This window comes from Pogona vitticeps, chromosome 3 (assembly GCF_051106095.1).
Source record: "Pogona vitticeps strain Pit_001003342236 chromosome 3, PviZW2.1, whole genome shotgun sequence".
NCBI classification, from domain to species: Eukaryota; Metazoa; Chordata; class Lepidosauria; order Squamata; family Agamidae; genus Pogona; species Pogona vitticeps.
Genome location: NC_135785.1, coordinates 156,748,053 through 156,766,653, shown reverse-complemented (window position 1 = coordinate 156,766,653; position 18,601 = coordinate 156,748,053).

Sequence of the window (18,601 nt, the reverse complement as noted above, 5' to 3'; positions counted from 1 at the left end):
ATCACAGAGTTGGAGATCACACAAAAGAAGCACAAATGTTCCCAAATCCATGATTAAATAAGGCAACCAGATTTCATCTGTGCAAAGGAAGTTTCCAAATGGGGGCTGCAGGATCAGCTCAGAGGGTTTCAGATTGAATTAGAATTCCAAACTTGTTAGACAAAAAGCTGCCAATCACTGAGCACTGTTCCTCCCCATAGCCTTATACAGAAACACATGGTTCCCTTTTGGTTGAGTATAGAAGCACACAAAAATGTGGTAAATCCCATATCATAGGAGCCAGGATTAAACATAGGGCTCACAATAGTCACCTTACTGACCAAAGGAATATTGTGATATTGAATTATTCTACTGTTCAGATTAAAATCAGAATGAGAGAAGAATTCCCATTTGCTCAGTCAGATCCCAAGGCTCAACAAATTGATTATGTTGAGAAACTGCTAGGAAAGGGAAGGAATGTTTCTCCCCCATACCAGGATAGTTTCGCAGCATCTTGGGGAATATAATTTTCCAAAGTTTGGTCTATCCTTTAATTGAACTCTTGGAGTTATATCAAGCATCAGTCTCTAAGAAGCTAAGGAGGTCAGAGTGCTGTCCTCTGAAGATGCTGGCCTCAGAGACTGGTGAAACATTAGGAAGAACAACCTTCAGAACACGGCCAAAGAGCCCGAAAAACCCACAACAACCTAAGGAGGTCTCTCAGTTCTACACACTCTGAAGCCTAACAGTGACCAATTGTATTTTTCACCTCCGTAATTAGCATTAGAACTTGCATTTCATATTTGAAAAGTGCTCAAAGAGAAAGCTGACAAACAAAAACAGAACAAGAACCACACTGCATATGTACAACCAAAGAGATGCAAAAGACTGGGGAGCGATTGTGTGTTTAAAAGAATAAATGGTTCATTAAAGATGGAAGAAGCAATTCTGCAGCCTAGTACAGATTTAAGAAAGAGGCATTACAGCCAAGTGAATCAAATCAAAGAAGAAATAAAACCACCCCAGCACAAAAAAAGCAAGCTGAACATTGCGCTTATCTTTAAATAGTGACTAGATAAATTATGTAGCTAAAAGCGAGATTATGTTGAAGTGAATAGAAGGATTACGTGAGCAGCAGCAATCACATTAGGCGAGGTAATTAAAGAAAGCTAAAGTAAAACCAAGTAAAATGTCCAACTTTTAGTTGCTCTCTCTGCTTTCCACAAGTGGTATTTCCCCCAGTTTTAATGTCAGATTGAAGCCCCATTTGAGTTGATTGTGATGCATTAAGTGGAATGCAAATATTATCAAACAGGTAGATATTATAGAGCCAGAGAATTGGAGGGAGCCTTGGGTAGGCCATCCATTCAAATATCTCATCTAACTGGGATACTATACCAAATTATAGATAGCAGGTCCATAGACTTATCTTATTCTGACTTTACTGGGCATTGGGTATGTCCAGTATTGCTTTCTGTCTATCTTTTCAGTCTTCAAGGAGCATTTCTGCAATTACATATACATAGTTTATTCTCCTCTCATGGAAGCCCATTCTTTCTGTCTTTCACCATAAATGTCAAAGGGATACACATTTGTAGGGAAACCCCGTTGCAGCCAGGTAGCTGAAGACCTTGCAAGTCTAGGGAAACACCAGGAACAGTGTTTGAGAAGATGGGTGGTGAGGTGAATGGGTTTGCCTATCCAGTTGTTCATAAAGTGCTTATTGTTTTATTCTTCCTAGACTACGCCATGGAAGCCCACCTGTGATTTCAATGGCCAAATTAATCTATTTCTAAAAACTGTATCAGTTTCTCTTGCAGCCTATAAATCCATGTCATCCCAATTCTATAGTACTCTAATGGTTTTTAAAATCTGCATGAAAGCTTCAGGCCCAGTTGGATGAAACAGACATCCTGGATCTGTTTCAGTCGGGCTTCAGGCTGCGTCACGGCACAGAGATGGCATCTGTCACCCTGTATGATGACCTCTGGGGGGCTGACAGGGGCAAAATGTCTCTGTTGGTCCTCCTCGACATCTCGGCATCCTTCGATACTGTTGACCATGGTATGCTACTGGGGAGGCTCTCTGAGTTGGGAATTGGTGGTTTGGTGCTTGCCTGGCTCCATTCCTTCTTGGAGGACCACCCCCAGAGAGTGCAGCTTGGGGAGAGTGTATCGGTCTCGTGGAGTCTCAGTTGTGGGGTCCCACAGGGGTCGATTATCTCCCCAATGCTGTTTGACTTCTATATGAGGCCACTGAGTGGGGTCATCAGGAGATGTGGATCATTGTGTCATCAATATGCTGATGACACCCAGCTCTACATCTCCTTTTCACCAGCTGCAGGTGATGCCATCCTGTCTCTTCAGCACAGCCTGGAGGCCGTACTGCAATGGATGCAGGAAAATGGGCTGAGGCTGAATCCAGACAAGACGGAAGTTCTGAGGGTGGGTGGCCCCGTGACTGGTGGCCTGGGTGACTCTCTCACATTTGGGGGGTGACCCTGGCTGCGAAGAATGGGGTCTGCAGCCTGGGGGTACATCTGGACCCGACGCTCACCATGGAAACTCAGGTGGCTTCGGTAGTCCACACCGCCTTCTTCCCCCTATGGCGGATTACCTGGCTGTGGCCCTATCTCAACACGGGGGCACTCACTACCTTGCTGCATGCGCTTGTAATTTCAAGATTAGACCACTGTAACACGCTCTACGTGGGGCTGCCTTTGAGGCTGATGCGGAAACTTCAAGTAGTGCAAAATGCAGCGGCCAGAGTCCTCAGTGGAGTGAGAAAATACCACCATATTTCTCCCATGCTGGCCATGCTGCACTGGCCGCCTATTCGTTCCCGCATCGACTTTAAAGTTCTAATGTGCACTTATAAGGCCCTAAATGGTTTAGGACCGCGATATTTGGCGGAACGCCTGCTGCCACCAAGATCTACCCGGATCACCTGTGCGAGCCAGGAGGTGAGGCTGAGGAGCCTGACGCTGAGAGAGGCCCAGAAGGAAAAGACACGAAACTGGGCCTTCTTAGCGGTGGCTCCTCGCCTCTGGAATAATCTCCCTCCTGAGATTCGTGCGGCCCCCACTCTGGGCACTTTTAAAAGTCAATTAAAACATGGCTATACATTCAGGCCTTCCCACCAGCTAGCACCTGATTTTTCCGTTTATTCTGTTTATTTTTTACTTTATTTTTGTATTGTGTATGTTATAATATGATTTATGTAATCATATTATGGGGTCTTGACTTGAGAACTTAATCCGTATTGGAAGGCGGTTCTCAAGTCAAAAAGTTCGCAGGTCAAATCTGCATTTCCCATAGGAATGCATTGAAAACCATTTGATCCGTATCTGCTCTTTTCCATCCATAGAAACTAATGGGAAGCTGCTATTCCGCCTTCAACCACTAGAGGGGGATATTTTGTTTCTTTTTTTCTTAGGTCAAGAAAGGTTCAGGGAAGGCAGGGAAAATACGGTCCAGGCAGTACCAGGCAGTCTGAAGACTGTCTCCCAATCCACTCTCTAAACGCTGGGAGGAGTGAGGAAGCAGACAGGCACCCTTTTCACTGGCCAACAGTTAACTGAAAGTTCAAATTTTGCACTTTCCCTGCCTCCCACGTGGTTTTTTTAGTTCGTAACTCAAATCTAAGTACGTAAGTCAAGTCAATATTTTCCTATGAGAGTGGTTCATAAGTCAAAATGTTCGTAACTCGGGCTGTTCATAAGTCAGGACCTCACTGTATTATTTTATTGTTTATATTCACTGGAAACCACCTAGAGTGGTCTTTTAGGCCAGATGGGTGGGATATAAATTAATTAAATAAATAAATAAATAAATAAATAAATAAATAAATAAATAAATTTGATTTAAAAAAATTGTTTAATATTTTGTGCTCATGATATATATATTTAAAAATGTTGATGCCGTTTTGAGACAAGGATTCTATTTGAACGTTCAAAAATTCATCATATGACTTAAGTTCAATTCTTCACATTAATCCTGGTGGCATAGATTCTGGTCAGTCCATGTAGACATATACAGAGAATGAACTCCTTCATCTCGTGTATAGACTTCTCATTATCTGTTTCCCTATTCTTTTGTCTCCTGTATGTGCTAGCTGTCAACTCAGGGGCCATGGAAAGGGGGAAGTGTGCAAAGAATATCAGCCTGCAGTCAATTATGGTTTTGTGAATCGTCTGGGGCCCCTGCATTGGAAGAAAGCAAAGATATAAATGAAACAAACACATGTAGTGGAACAAACCTGAGATGGCTCTGTTGTCTGGTTGTGATTGTTGGTTTGCCATGTTTGAATATTTGTGAAGAACTGTGGGGAGAGGGACAACCTTAACAAGTGGACTGATTATTCCACAGAAACTAGATAAGAAAGAGTAAGGAAGAGCTGTTGGAACTAACCTAATGTCAAACATGCTGGATGAGTAATAGAATCTGCCTGGTACGGGATTAGCTCCTTTTAAAGGGAATATCTCACTGAAATTAGTGAGATATGCTTTTGAAGAACTACAAGTGTCTAGTGGCTTTGTTCCACACTCAGGGGTGTAGGAAGCACCTTTACATTTTCCTATTCAAAATATCGTAGGGGAGACTTTTCAACTCCAACATTTTATCTTGAAAAAAACAACAAAGAAAATAAAATCCTGCTGTACTAGCCCATGCCAATGCGAAACAAATATCATGTGCTCATGCCATCACCAGCATAAAAAGAGATGGAACATAGCTAGAAAGGTTCTCTCTCCTGGGAATCTTCTAAATATCAGATAACAAAGAGTTTTATGGAGGAACATTAAATTAAATCATTCTGAATTTGCAGACCAAGGAAGATGTTTCTCAAGAGATTTGAGAGAAAGCAGAGTAAACCTTTTCAGGTCTATTGCAGATGCTTGAGTTAGATTGAGGAAATTAGCAAAAATAAAAATACATAACTGAAGTTCACTTATGAATTCTCATTTTATTTTTGATTGAGCTACAACCTAAAACAGAGACTACATTGGTGTTTTGTTTTGTTTTTAAAATAAGAGGGCCTTATCCAGTGATTCTTTTTCATGTCTTACTCTTTCTAGGGGCAGCTTTTTTTGCATGTGGAGGAGAGATTTATGTAGAAGGGATTCATCAGAGTCGCCTGCACACATTTTTAGTTGAATCCTGAGGTTGCTTTGTCTTGGAAAAGGCACTTCACCTCTTTAAATACATTCTAAGTTCAGTGTACTGTATTTCCCTCAGAAGGTTTTACATAAAGCCTGTCAGTTATCCTAGAGCATAGAATAGTGTTTTTTAAGAAGAACTTATTTTGTTATGTTTGATGTTGTGGGAATCAGCTTATTATTACATTGTGGGGATCAGTTATAATTATCATTGCTCTGTTTGCAATAAATAATTTGTTATATTGCTTGTTTTTAAGGTGTTGGGCTGTTCCCACCAGCATGCCAGAAAAATATTGGAAATACTCTCTAGTTTTCTCTAGTGGCCAATTCTAGGGTTGCAGCGTGAAAATACAAAGACACAAAAGATCTGTTCAGAAAAATTTGAGATATTAAAGGAACATTTTGTGCAAAGATGGACATGATAAAGGACAAAAATGTGGGGACCTAACAGAAGCAGAAGACATCAAGGAGAGGTGACAGGAATAAACAGAGGAATTATACCAGAAAAATCTGGATGCCCCGGATAATGTGGTTGCTGAGCTTGAGCCAGACATCCTGGAGAGTGAAGTCAAGTGGGCCTTAGAAAGCATGGCTAACAACAAGGCCAGTGGAGGTGATGGCATTCCAGTTGAACTATTTAAAATCTTAAAAGATGTTAAGGTGCTACATTCAATATGCCAGCACGTTTGGAGAACTCAACAGTGGCCAGAGGACTGGAAAAGATCAGTCTGCATCCCAGTCCCTAAGAAGGCCAGTGCCAAAGAATGCACCCAACTACCATACAATTGCACTCATTTCACACGCTAGCAAGGTTATGCTCAAAATCCTCCAAGGTAAGCTTCAGCAGTATGTGGACCGAGAGCTCCCAGAAGTACAACCTGGATTTTGAATTGCTAACATGCACTGGATTATGGAGAAAGCTAGAGAGTTCCAGAAAAACATCTACTTCTGCTTCATCAACTATGCAAAAGCCATTGACTGTGTGGACCACAGCAAACTATGGCAAGTTCTTAAAGAAATTGGAGTGTCTGACCATCTTATCTATCTCTTGAGAAATCTATATGTGGGACAGGAAGTAACAGTTAGAACTGGATATGGAACAACTGATTGATTCAAAATTGGGAAACGAGTATGACAAGGCTGTATATTGTCCTCCTGCTTATTTAACTTATGTGCAGAATACATGCAAAAGGCTGGACTGGATGAATCCCAAGGCAGAATTAAGATTGCCAGAAGAAATATCAACAATATCAGATCTGCAGACAATACTATTCTGATGGCAGAAAGTGAGGAAAATTAAAGAACCTCTTAATGAGTGCTCACTGGAAGGACAGATCCTGAAGCTGAGGCTCCAATACTTTGGCCATCTCATGAGAAGAGAAGACTCCTTGGCAAAGACCTTGATGTTGAGAAAGTGTGAAGGCAAGAGGAGAAGGGGATGACAGAGGACGAGATGGTTGGACAGTGTCATCAAAGCTACCAGCATGAATTTGACCCAACTCCGGGAGGCAGTGGAAGATGGGAGGGCCTGGTGTGCTCTGGTCCATGGGATCACAAAGAGTCAGACATGACTGAACGACTAAACAACAACAGCAACAACAGTCTGTTAAGCCTGGAACTCCCTTGCGTTGCTGCTGTTCTTTTGTGCTGATTCTTCAACTGGCCTTTCCAATGAAATAATCTGGGAAAAGAGCAAGGAGATGGGCCACAGCTACCACTATTAATCAGGAATTCCCAAGTCAGAATTCTGGCACGTATAGCCAACACATCCAAGTCCTCAGAAGAGTTTCAACACAGCCGTAGCACAGTGAGAGCTGGTGGGACTTCTTACACTCAATGGGAACTACAAGGGGTTGTGGGACTGGTAGTTTGTTCATTAGGCTCTGCATATGATGGTTCTCATAAAACTAACTATCTTGCAACCTCTTGTAGTTCCTATAAAGCTTAGCAAACCCCACCCTCCCCATTGGCAAAAGCTGCAGGGAAGTACATGCTGGGCTTCAGGTATGTGTGCTGAAACAACTCTGAAGATTTTAATTTTTTTGGCTGAAGAACAAATCCCCAAATACAGTACCTAGAAGGCATGCAAATAAGCTCCTGCAATAGCAGCAGGGCAGAAGAGAAAGTAATGACATTCCCGGCAAAGGATATTGAATAGTATGTGACCAAAGAAACCATTCAAACTTGGGTCCATCACTGAAATACCCATTTAGCAAGACTAGATTGCTTGTATATAAAAGAAAAAAGAAAAGAAAATCTCCATCCTGTGTGTGAGAAGTGAAAAACACTACTCTTTGGACTCAGAACAAGGAAACAAAACACTATGCTTCAAGCATTTTATAGATTATGTCCTTAATTGGTCACAGCAAGACTCTACAGAAAATCACATTATTTTTAATTTTAAAACTTCTTAATCCCCAGCTTTTCCATTTTTACACAAAGAACTGTAGCTATAGCCTTAGTACTGTCCTTCATTATCAACAGACTTTGGACAATTATTCTTGACCTACAAAGCCCTGGCCAGCTGTTTCCCTAATGTTGCATAAAAGGTTTACAAGACCTTTGCTAGTGTCTTTATTGAGCACAAGATAAAATGACTGTTAAAAAGAAATTCAAACTCCTGCGGCTGTCAGATGACTGGTTTTCTTTCATTCTTTTCTTTTCTTTCTTTCTTTTTAACAGATTTGGAGCAAAATGGCATGTGAAGAAAGGATTTTGACAAAATTGAGAGAATGCAAAATGGCTTGGAAAGACTCGAGTAAAAAAGCGGGGGGGGGGGATGACACACTGTGATGTGAAGTCCACTTCAGGCAAAATATTCTCAACCCTTTAGCAAGAATCCTACTCGATTTTAAACAGCAGGAAGTTGCCCTTATCACCAAGCTACAAAAGAATAAAAATGTGTCATTAATGGTCTGACTGAGGAAGGAAGCTTGCTTCTATGAGACACTGAGCCAAAAGACAAATGTAGAGCCTTTCATGGAAATAAAGATCAACTGGGACTGGAAATAATTAACTTAATTCCAACTATACTTGATCTTAGACAAAAGGATGCAAAGACTATTAAAGATTTCAACATTGATCTGGAAGGCTGCAGTCAACTACAAACATTCAGGGATGTTGTCGGGTCTTTGTCTCTGAGTCCCATGTCTAAGTCTTTGGTATCAATTTCCAAGTTCAAGTCCTAGTCTTTGATACCAAGTCCTGAGTCCCAAGCTCCGAGTCCTTATTAAAAACAAGCTCCCCCCCCCCAAGGAAAAAAGCAAGGAGTGGATGGGTTGCAAGTCATGAGTTAAATCACAGTCATTGGAAAAAAAAAAAACAGACAAACCCTGAGTCCAGTCCCCAGTGCAACTTAAGTCTGAATCCCATAGCTTGAGTCCCCATCCCTGCAAATGACAACTGCTGAGTGCTGAAGATCTCCCAAGGGGTCCTATGAATCTATTCTGGATTTTAGTCTGTACTTTACAAGAGTTGTCCTATTTAAGGTATAACGTTCAGCACTCTGGATAACTCCTGTAAACCGCAGACTAAAACTCGGAGGGAATTCGCAGCACATCCAAAATTGGCAGCTCCAGCTGGAAACAGATCAGTGTACCACCCACTAAGAATCTTTATTGCAAAGTGCACCAAGACTGAGAATATGGGAAGGGGGGGTTCTAAGTAATTTTTTTTAGTTCATATAAGATAATGATGAGACCAAGAGATGTTGGCATGTTTCATATGAACTGGCTGTACTTGGGTTCTGTGGCAAGCAAGTTAATGCAAAAAGCATTCTCTTCAGGTCAAATGTGCAAAATTTACAGACAAGACTTAAACATGTCACTTGTTGAGTAACGTGTCTATTGTGATGCTAATTTTCCTAGGCTACAGCCTCCTATAAGTTATGATTTCATGCATTCCAAATTCTTCCAGCATCCTGAGTGCTTTTCTTGTAAGATACAAGTACCGTTCCTTAATAAATAAAACAAAACCACCAAAAACTGGTCCCAGTTGTTCTGCAATGTAAAAAACACAGACTCAGATACTCCTGAAGTCAAAATGTTATTCCCTTCTTTTGGTCCAACTGAAGCCTCCTGTGAAGCAGAAAGATCAGTCACAATGTTACAGATATCCAATTTGTTTGCATTGGGAACAGTTTCTTTGAGACCACAATTGCTATTCTAATATACTATGAGAAATGTTCTGTGCATTTTAAAAAAGCATATGTAGGCAAAATGTGCATCTCCAGGTCTTTGCAAAGATAATGGAAAGCCTCAGGGATAAGGAAAGAAAAGAGCAAACTAGTGTTAGACACACTAAATACAACACTGGCTTAGGAGATATTCCTGTGTGAAAATGGGGCCATTCTTTGTGTTTTAATTAAAAGTCAGAACACATTTGGCTCTATTGGGGTTTGCCTCTGGATATTTGCAGGGTGACCTTGTTTAGAGCGTATTGGTTTTAAAAAAATCCGGTGAGATATTCTTGTGTTGCTCTTTTGAAAATGAAAATCTCCCCTCTTTAACACTCATCTTTAACACTTTCTTGGATCTTAACCTCACCCCTAAGTTTTGTTGCAAAATACATATGGTACAGTTGACAAATTTAATTATAGCTGAGGAAGATAGGCAATAACAAGATGATTGCATTATAGAAAAGTTATTTATTTTATTATTCATTCATTCATTCATTCACTATCTATCTATCTATCTATCTATCTATCTATCTATCTATCTATCTATCTATCTATCTATCTATCTATCTATCTATCTATCTATCTATCTATCTATCTATCTGTCTGTCTGTCTGTCTGTCTGTCTGTCTGTCTGTCTGTCTGCCTGCCTGCCTGCCTGCCTGCCTGCCTGCCTGCCTGCCTGCCTGCCTGCCTGCCTGCCTGCCTGCCTGCCTCTCTCTCTCTCTCTCTCTCTCTCTCTCTCTCTCTCTCTCTCTCTATCTATCTATCTATCTATCTATCTATCTATCTATCTATCTATCTATCTATCTATCTATCTATCTATCTATCTATCTTGTTTCCAAAATAATAAGACCTAACTTGAAAATAAGTCCTAGTATGATTTTTCAGTATGCTCATAATAAAAGCTCTATCCCAAAATAAGCCCCAGTTAAGCAAAAGTATGTCCTCCACCATTGTGCAACATTGTGCAGCAACCAGAAGAAGACATGGCTGTATTTGAATAAATATAGATTGTTGTATATCATGCAAAAGGCTGGACTGGATGAATCCCAAGCCAGAATTAAGATTGTTGGAAGAGTGGTCGTAATTGACCAGATAGGCGTGATATTAAATAAATAAATAAATAAATAAATAAATAAATAAATAAATAAATAAATAAATAAATAAATATCAACGACTTCAGATATGCAGATGATACCACTCTGATGGCAGAAAGTGAGGAGGAATTAAGGAACCTTGTAATGAGGGTAAAAGAGGAGAGCACAAAAAAATGGTCTGAAGCTCAACATAAAAAGACCAAGATCATGGCCACTGGTCCCATCACCTCCTGGCAAATAGGAGGGGAACATACAGAGGCAGTGACAGATTTTACTTTCTTGGGCTCCATGATCACTGCAAATGGTGACAGCAGCCACAAAATTAAAAGATGCCTGCTTCTTGGAAGGAAAGCGATGACAAATCTAGACAGCATTTTAAAAAGCAGAGACATCACCTTGCCAACAAAGGTCCGCATAGTCAAAGCTATGGTTTTCCCTGTAGTGATGTATGGAAGTGAGAGCTGGACCATAAAGAAAGCTGACCGCCGAAGAATTGATACTTTTGGATTGTGGTGATGGAGGAGGCTCTTGAGAGTCCCCTGGACTGCAAGAAGATCAAACCTATCTGTTCTGAAGGAAATCAACCCTGAGTGCTCACTGGAAGGACAGATCCTGAAGCTGAGGCTCCAATACTTTGGCCATCTCATGAGAAGAGACGACTCCTTGGAAAAGACCTTGATGTTAGGAAAGTGTGAAGGCAAGAGGAGAAGGGGACGACAGAGGACGAGATGGTTGGACAGTGTCATCAAAGCTACCAACATGAATTTGACCCAACTCTGGGAGGCAGTGGAAGACAGGAGCGCCTGGTGTGCTCTGGTCCATGGGGTCATGAAGAGGTGGACACGACTTCACAACTAAACAACAACAAATTTGTTGTACATGGAAAAAATCCCTTGAAAATAAGTCCTAATGCATTTTTGGAGCAAAAATTAATAACACCACCTGTGTTATTTTCGGGGAAACACAGTATCTATCTGCCTGCTTGCCAACACAAACACACACACACACACACACACGCGCACACACACACACACACACACACACACACACACACACACACAGAGAGAGAAAGTCCAAAGTTTAAAATGTTACAGTATTAAAAACCCAGTGACAAAATTTATACAATAAAAACAGAGATAGACATGATTGAATGTCTGTTCAATGATTGAATGTCTGTCAAAAGAGGAAGATTTTGGACTAACATACACTTCTTATACACATGGCTTTATTCTTTTTTTAAATGACTGCTTTATTGTTCTCATATCTTTTGATTCAAATCTAAGCAAACAAGCTTTGGGAGTCAGTGTTTGAATAGCTCTTTCTTACAAATCAAGTCCCCTATGAACCACAGACTTAGATCTGCCCAGGTGCAATCCTGTTTTCCTGTGATGCCTTAACTGCACCAATTGCAGCTTCATAAAGTTACTCCTACAATCAGCTAATGAGATGCCATTATCTCATTTACAGAATACTCTATCTGAAGATCTCTTAGGGAGGACAATCCTCTATTTCAAGAGCTATGTAGTTCAATTTTGTCTGAAAGAAAGAGAACCAGAAATAACAAGGGCAGGGCCTTGAAGTTGCCTGTCAGTGGTGAATATCTGACAGCAAGCTGATCTTCTACATATTGTGAGATCTACTTAAATTATTTTAAATTTCACATATATACATATAGATCACCTTGTATAAATATTGCTCTTTCATTGACCCTTTATTATCACAAAACCCACTGGAACGAAACACAATGGTCTGGGACAGCAACATCTGAGTAGGATAACCAACTGGGCAATTGTGTTTCATTTTGGTGGGTCTTTTCATTCAATGAAAGAACAATATTCTTTGGGTTTTAGGTGTAAAATATTGTTTGGATATTTGTCCAGCAAACCCCACTGTTTGGGGCATTTTTTTAAATGAAGAAGTCTCTGTTCTGTTCTGTTTTATTCTGTTCTGGTTTTTACCTAGTCCCACAGATTTGTTGACAATGGCCCAGGACACTGAATGCTTTACTCAAGGATTTCCAAACTTGAACCCTCAGATATTATTGGACCACACTTCCCAGAGGCCTGACCAGTGGTCATGCTAAGAAGGACGTCTGGGCCTTGTGGTCTAAGAACACCCAAGTTTCAATTCTGGTAACCACCGGCTGAATCCTTAAAGGTCTGGGTTCAAATGCCTGTGTATTCAAGCATGGTAGTTCTGATTCAGGGTTGCCAATTCTTTATTTTTTCCTTAGAAACTTCTCTTCTTTAAGATATACATGGCAGAGAGGAAAACAATAAAACAAGAATTTTGTTTCTAGTTATTCTTTGAAGATTTTACCAACATTCACAAATGTCTTCATGATTGGGATGGGAAAAACTGTGAGCTGTACAAAGTTTGAATGCAAGAGAAAATACAGTGGGCCCTCGACTTACAGACGGCTCGACTTACAGACTTTTCAAGTTACAGACTTCTCTGGCCGCAAAATTTAGGATCGACTTGCAGCCAGAGAATCTACCTACAGACCAGAAAAAAACCAAAATGGAACAAAAATGGAACAAAAATGGCCAGTTAAGGCATTAATTGGTTTTCAATGCATTGTAGGTCAATGGAGACTCGACCTACAGACTTTTCGATTTGCAGCTACCACTCCAATATGGATTAATTCTGCAAGTAGAGGGTCCACTGTAAAGCAAACACATTTTCTCATCATTCCTTTTCCACACACTGCTTTCCTTTTTTGTCTCCTGTTCTTTAGATTGTAAACTGGAGGGACTATTTCCAGCACTTAGAAAAGTTAGATTTTTGAACTACAACCTGCAACTCTTAGAGGAGTAATATTTTGGGCTATGACTCACAGATCCAGGGAGTTAGCATGCAAACATTGCTTTCTCAACCTGTGGTCTTACTGCTGGTCATGTTAAGCCTTTCTCCTTGCTCTCAGGTCCTTTCTGTTAAAAAGCTGTAGTAACAGGGGAATTCTGAAGGCTACTGTAAAAAAGAAGTTTTTCTAGCTCTCCTCTTGCTATTGATATTTTGAGATATTCTTGAAGTCTTTTTGGTTAAAAAAGTGGAGTAAAATGCTATAACGAAATAAAATCTACTAAGCCAAACTACGTAAGACCCCAAAGATCTCTGAAACAACAAATGCTAGAGACATGAGGCTTTCTGCAGGTATGGCAGTGGATAATAACTGGGTAGGTTATATCTTGTCTGACCATGTTGGCTGGGGGATTATGGGAGTTGTAGTCCTACAGTCAAAGTGGTCAAAGCTAGAAACAGAAACATTTTCATTGACATTACTGATTTCCACACTTGAATATCTGGAAAACTCTGGGAGTTGTAGTTGAAAGAAGCTGAAAGAAAGACTACTGAATTTCAGGACCTGTGATGACCTGAATGAAAATTAGGGCAAAGGTGGAGGAGAGAAGATAGAGGACACACACTATATGGAAGGGGGGAAAAGAGTGGATGGAAGACAGAGAATTCTGGGTGGAATTGCAGCCTGTGAATTTTTTAACCTGAGTAGAAATGGGTATACTTGGAGTAAATACAGCAGTATAATTTTCCTGATGAGTCATTTCATTGCTTCTACAGTTAGACAGGTGGGAATAAAAAAATTCTTCCTTGTCTACTACATATCATGCAGATATCTACCGGTAGATCTAGAGTTCTGTTTTGACCATCAGTGTCTATTGACCCAGTCTAAGCCCTTGGTCAGTCTGGGATTAGTGTAAATGTATGCTAATAATATCAAGAAACACTTGTATAAGCCAGAGATGTATGTGGCTTTCCCACTAGTCTACCACTCCCCATCCTCACTACCACCCTGCAGAAATCAAAGGCAATTTCAATGGATTTATTCATTACTTATAGATCCTATGAGAATTTTATATTGTAATTAGAAATTCCAAACTGTAGCAAGTCCGATAATGCTACTTCTGACAAACTGGGAAGAGCTCAGCTTTGCTTCTGTACTTATGATGCCCTCCAGATGTGGCATTATCTTCGAAGAATGCCAGTGTTGCTGAGTCTTAATTGCTTAAATATTAGAGCATATTTCTTGTCTTCAAAAAGAAAGAGCTATGCACAAATATGGGTTAGATAAGCTGCTGTTTAATTCCAATTGTTATTGAATGTAATGTTAAGCCATTATGTAATTACCCCCCATCCTCTATGAAATCTGCTTGAATAAACAAAAACTTGGAAATGGAAACTATCTCAACATACCTCTTTGAGTATGTTAAATGAAATGCTGCAGCGTATTCAATCCAAGGAAAGTGGAAGGTTAATGGAATGCTATCCTTAAATTAGGCTTGCTGGGCATGACACAATCACCCCTGAATCCACTTGCACTAGCAGAATTGTGGTGCTGAACTTCAATTATTGCCTGCATAAAATGTACTCATTTGTCTAGACTGACAGACACCAGAAAATGCACATGAGTTTGCTTGAGTTAAAAGGTAATGAATCCTAACTTTACCAAAAGTTATTATCTTTTGCCTCCAACAGGTCTCCATCTTTCAAGCCCCCTCCATTGCCCTGGTACACATCCAGTTTGTATCATGAATAAAAAGTCCCACCCCATACTCCAGTGCTCCCTCTCCTTCACCCTAGCTTTTTTTTTCATGATGCTCCTTTCTTCACCTAGTATCCAGCCCATGTGATAGAAATGTGACTTTTTTGGACTGAAATTCCCAGAATTCCCTACCCATCCAGAATCTCCCTGTCCATCCAAACAAAATGACAAATTCTTAGTTCTGACGTCTATGAGTCTGTTATCTGCCATCAAATTAGGACCACTTTATGGTGATCCTCAATAGCGCTTTCAAGTCAAGTGAGGCATTTAAGGAATGCTTTTACCAATTCTGTTCCCCAACCTTCATGTTTTCATGGCCAAGTCCTAGTCCACCACTGGGTATCACAATGCTAGGATTCACAGAAAGTTAAATAATTTCTATTTCCGCCCAATGGCTCCCACAGCTCCCATGTAATCTCTTTCACCATTCATGAGCCATGTGAGCTATGGACTGGGAGAAGAAACTCTTCCATTACCAAAAATTGCCACTGCCAGGATGATATTAAAGTAATGAAAGACTTCCTCTATGGCTCCCATACCTTCCAAATAATTAAAGGGACCTGTGGGGCAGAAAAAGGAAATGCTTAATTTCCAACAATTTCCTATGCTGTTGAGGCCATCAGCTTTGCACTGATGTAGCTGTGCAAACAGAATTTCAGATCTAGATTTTTTGAGCCAAACCTGGCCAGTCAAGACATAACCCACACAGTTGTTTAAACTGGGATCTCAGTAATATCCACAGAAAATTTCACAAAGAGTAAAACAACCAGGTTTCCTCAAGTAGTTTCTTTCCAGTTCCATTAATTGCAAGATTAGTATTACAGTGCACAGTTTCATGTTTCTATCTGTTAGAATAGTGGTTCCCAGCCTTGACACCCACATGTTCTTGGACTCAACTCCCAGAAATCCAATGTTTGGTTTTAGACCATTTTCTCTGAATGGTGATGACAAGAGAATTCCTGGCTAAGAAACAGATAGTTCCAAGATAGATAGATAGATAGATAGATAGATAGATAGATAGATAGATAGATAGATAGATAGATAGATAGATAGATAGATAGATAGATAGAGAGAGAGAGAGAGAGAGAGAGAGAGAGAGAGATTCTCAAGGTGGAAAGAAGGAATTTGATGCAGAACAATATATCTGATTTCTCTGGGGTTGCCCCCCCCCAACCATTTCATAACATTAGACTTCCACAAAAACTGGGCCAATTCTATACAATAGGGTTTCAGTTCCTTTCACTGGCTTGTGCTCCACAGTCATTTACTGTATATGTGGAGGAAAGAATAGGATCCGAAATATGGCTTTCCTGATTAATCAATATACCTCACCAGTTTCCTTCCAACCTCTAAAAAGGAAGCTGCATTCACATGTGTTAAACGCATAAGATAGGCAAATCTAGTTGGAGAAGTTCCTGATTTCAGAGGCACCTGCATATATGTGCATGAAGTTCTTTTTCAGATTCTTGGCATCATGAACATGATGGCTTAGAACCCATCTCCCTCTCTCTAAAACCTCCTTCTGCTGAGGAATGCATAATTGCTAGTCTGGTTAGCTTCTGGACATGAAATGTGGTAGGTTGTTTTGCCTGATGCCTCTAATACTTAAGAGTGTACACTGAATCAGGGCAGTATGTGTGTTTCCAAAGAGACCAGAGTGTGGAGCCCAGGGCACTCAGAGGGTGGAGTGGCACCCCTTGATCCCACAAGTTTAATCTGGATGTTGTGGGGTTTAAAATGTTAATTTTCTTTTTAAAAAAAGACACTGTATGATTAAAAGTGGGGAAGAGGGAATTGACATTATTAGTCCCTGACAAGGAAAATTCTGAGCTGTTACCAAAGGAGCAGAAAATGAACATTTTCACCTTCAGGGAAGCCTGAGACATATTCCACACACTGCATTCTCTGAAGGTTTCCAAGTGAAATCACCAGCCTGTAGCAACTGCTTTTCACTTTTGTTTTCCTTCTTTCCATCAGTGTAGCATATTTTCTGGGCTTTGTGTTCTCAAATTTTCTTTTTGCTCCCCTCTTCTTTTAAGAAATTTAGTCGCATTATTAGGATGTGTGCGCATGTGCATGTGTGTGTACATACATGCATGTGCACATGCACAGATGAATAAGTACGTACATTTCTGTATTGATTTTGAATGGTTCAATCTAGAACACATTAGGGCCTGTCTTTCTCCCTCTGTACTTTTCTCTCTCTTCTCTTGGTGGTACAGTGGTATTGTTGCTATAGTTCATAATAGTTACCTCCTATTTCTCTATTTCTTAGCTTCTTTGGGCTGGAGGTGAAAATTACTTCTGCCAGAAATACTTCAGATGGCATTGTATAAACACACTGCCACACCAAGTCACAGCCATCTGCATTTCCTTTTTTTGGGGAACGGTTCTTTTCCCCAGAAACACATGAATACTGGCATGGAGCAGAGCAGGTTGGCACATGGTGGATTAAGCACCAATCTATGTGACCTTATTTAGTCATGGGCTGGATCAAGAGGGACAATGCACACCTCAGTTGCTAACCCTATATGACAACTAAAGCTCAGCACCATACAGCCTAAGGTAGTTGTCAATAGACAGACCGTGTGGTTCTTCATGGAGAATCAGCTGCCTATCTCATTAGCAGAGAACAAGCAAAAGAGATCTGTCACTTTCCTGTAACAGTTTACTTGTGGGAACTCTGGTGCCACAATTACTCATAGACAACTCAGCATTTCCTTATTGCAATCTTTTGTCATGCCTTCACTGTTCACTACAAATGAGAAAAAATAACCGGCTTTTAACTGGCAGATGGAAACACCCTGGCTGATCACAAGCTGACAGTGGTACTTTTTATTTTCTGAGAAACAAGAGACAACACTCATATGGTTGTAGGGAGGAGATGACAAAATGGCTGTGATTCATCCTGAAACAGCAACATTACAAAACGTTAAGAAAACACCTTATTTTTAAAAGTGGGATCAAAATAATATATGCCAAGTATTCTCCTTAGCTTTTTGCTGGAAAACTATCAAAGGCCTTCCTTAAAAGGAGTCGCAGCTCAAGTGCCAAATGTATAAATGATTTAGATAGTCTAAAAAGAACTGCTTAACATATTTTTTCTTTACTCATTTAGGCTCATTCCATGATTCTAAAATTTAATGAATAACTGTGATTGAAGCCAGACAGATGCTAGGGTTTTTAAAAAAATTAAAGTGGTGCCTCACTTGACAACGATAATCCGTTCCAGCGAAATTGTCATCAAGCGAAAGTAAAAAACCCATTGAAATGCATTGAAAACAGCTCAATGCGTTCCAGTGGGTGAAATACCTCAGCATCCAGTGAAGATTCTCCATAGGGCGGCCATTTTCTGGTGCCTGTAAAGTGAAAAATCTGCCCTAAAAACAGCAGGGAGCCACTTTGAACAGCGGGCGGCCATTTTGAAAACCCAACAATCAGCTGTTTTGATCATCGTGAAGCGAAAAATCAGTTCCCGAAGCAGGGAACCGATCATCGTCAAGAGGATCTTCCCTATTTAAGCATCATTTTGCAATCGCTATTGCGATAGCAAAAACCTCATTGTTAAGCGATTTCGTTGTGGAGCTGGGTAATCGTTAACTGGGGCACCACTGTACTCAAATTAACGTAAAAGA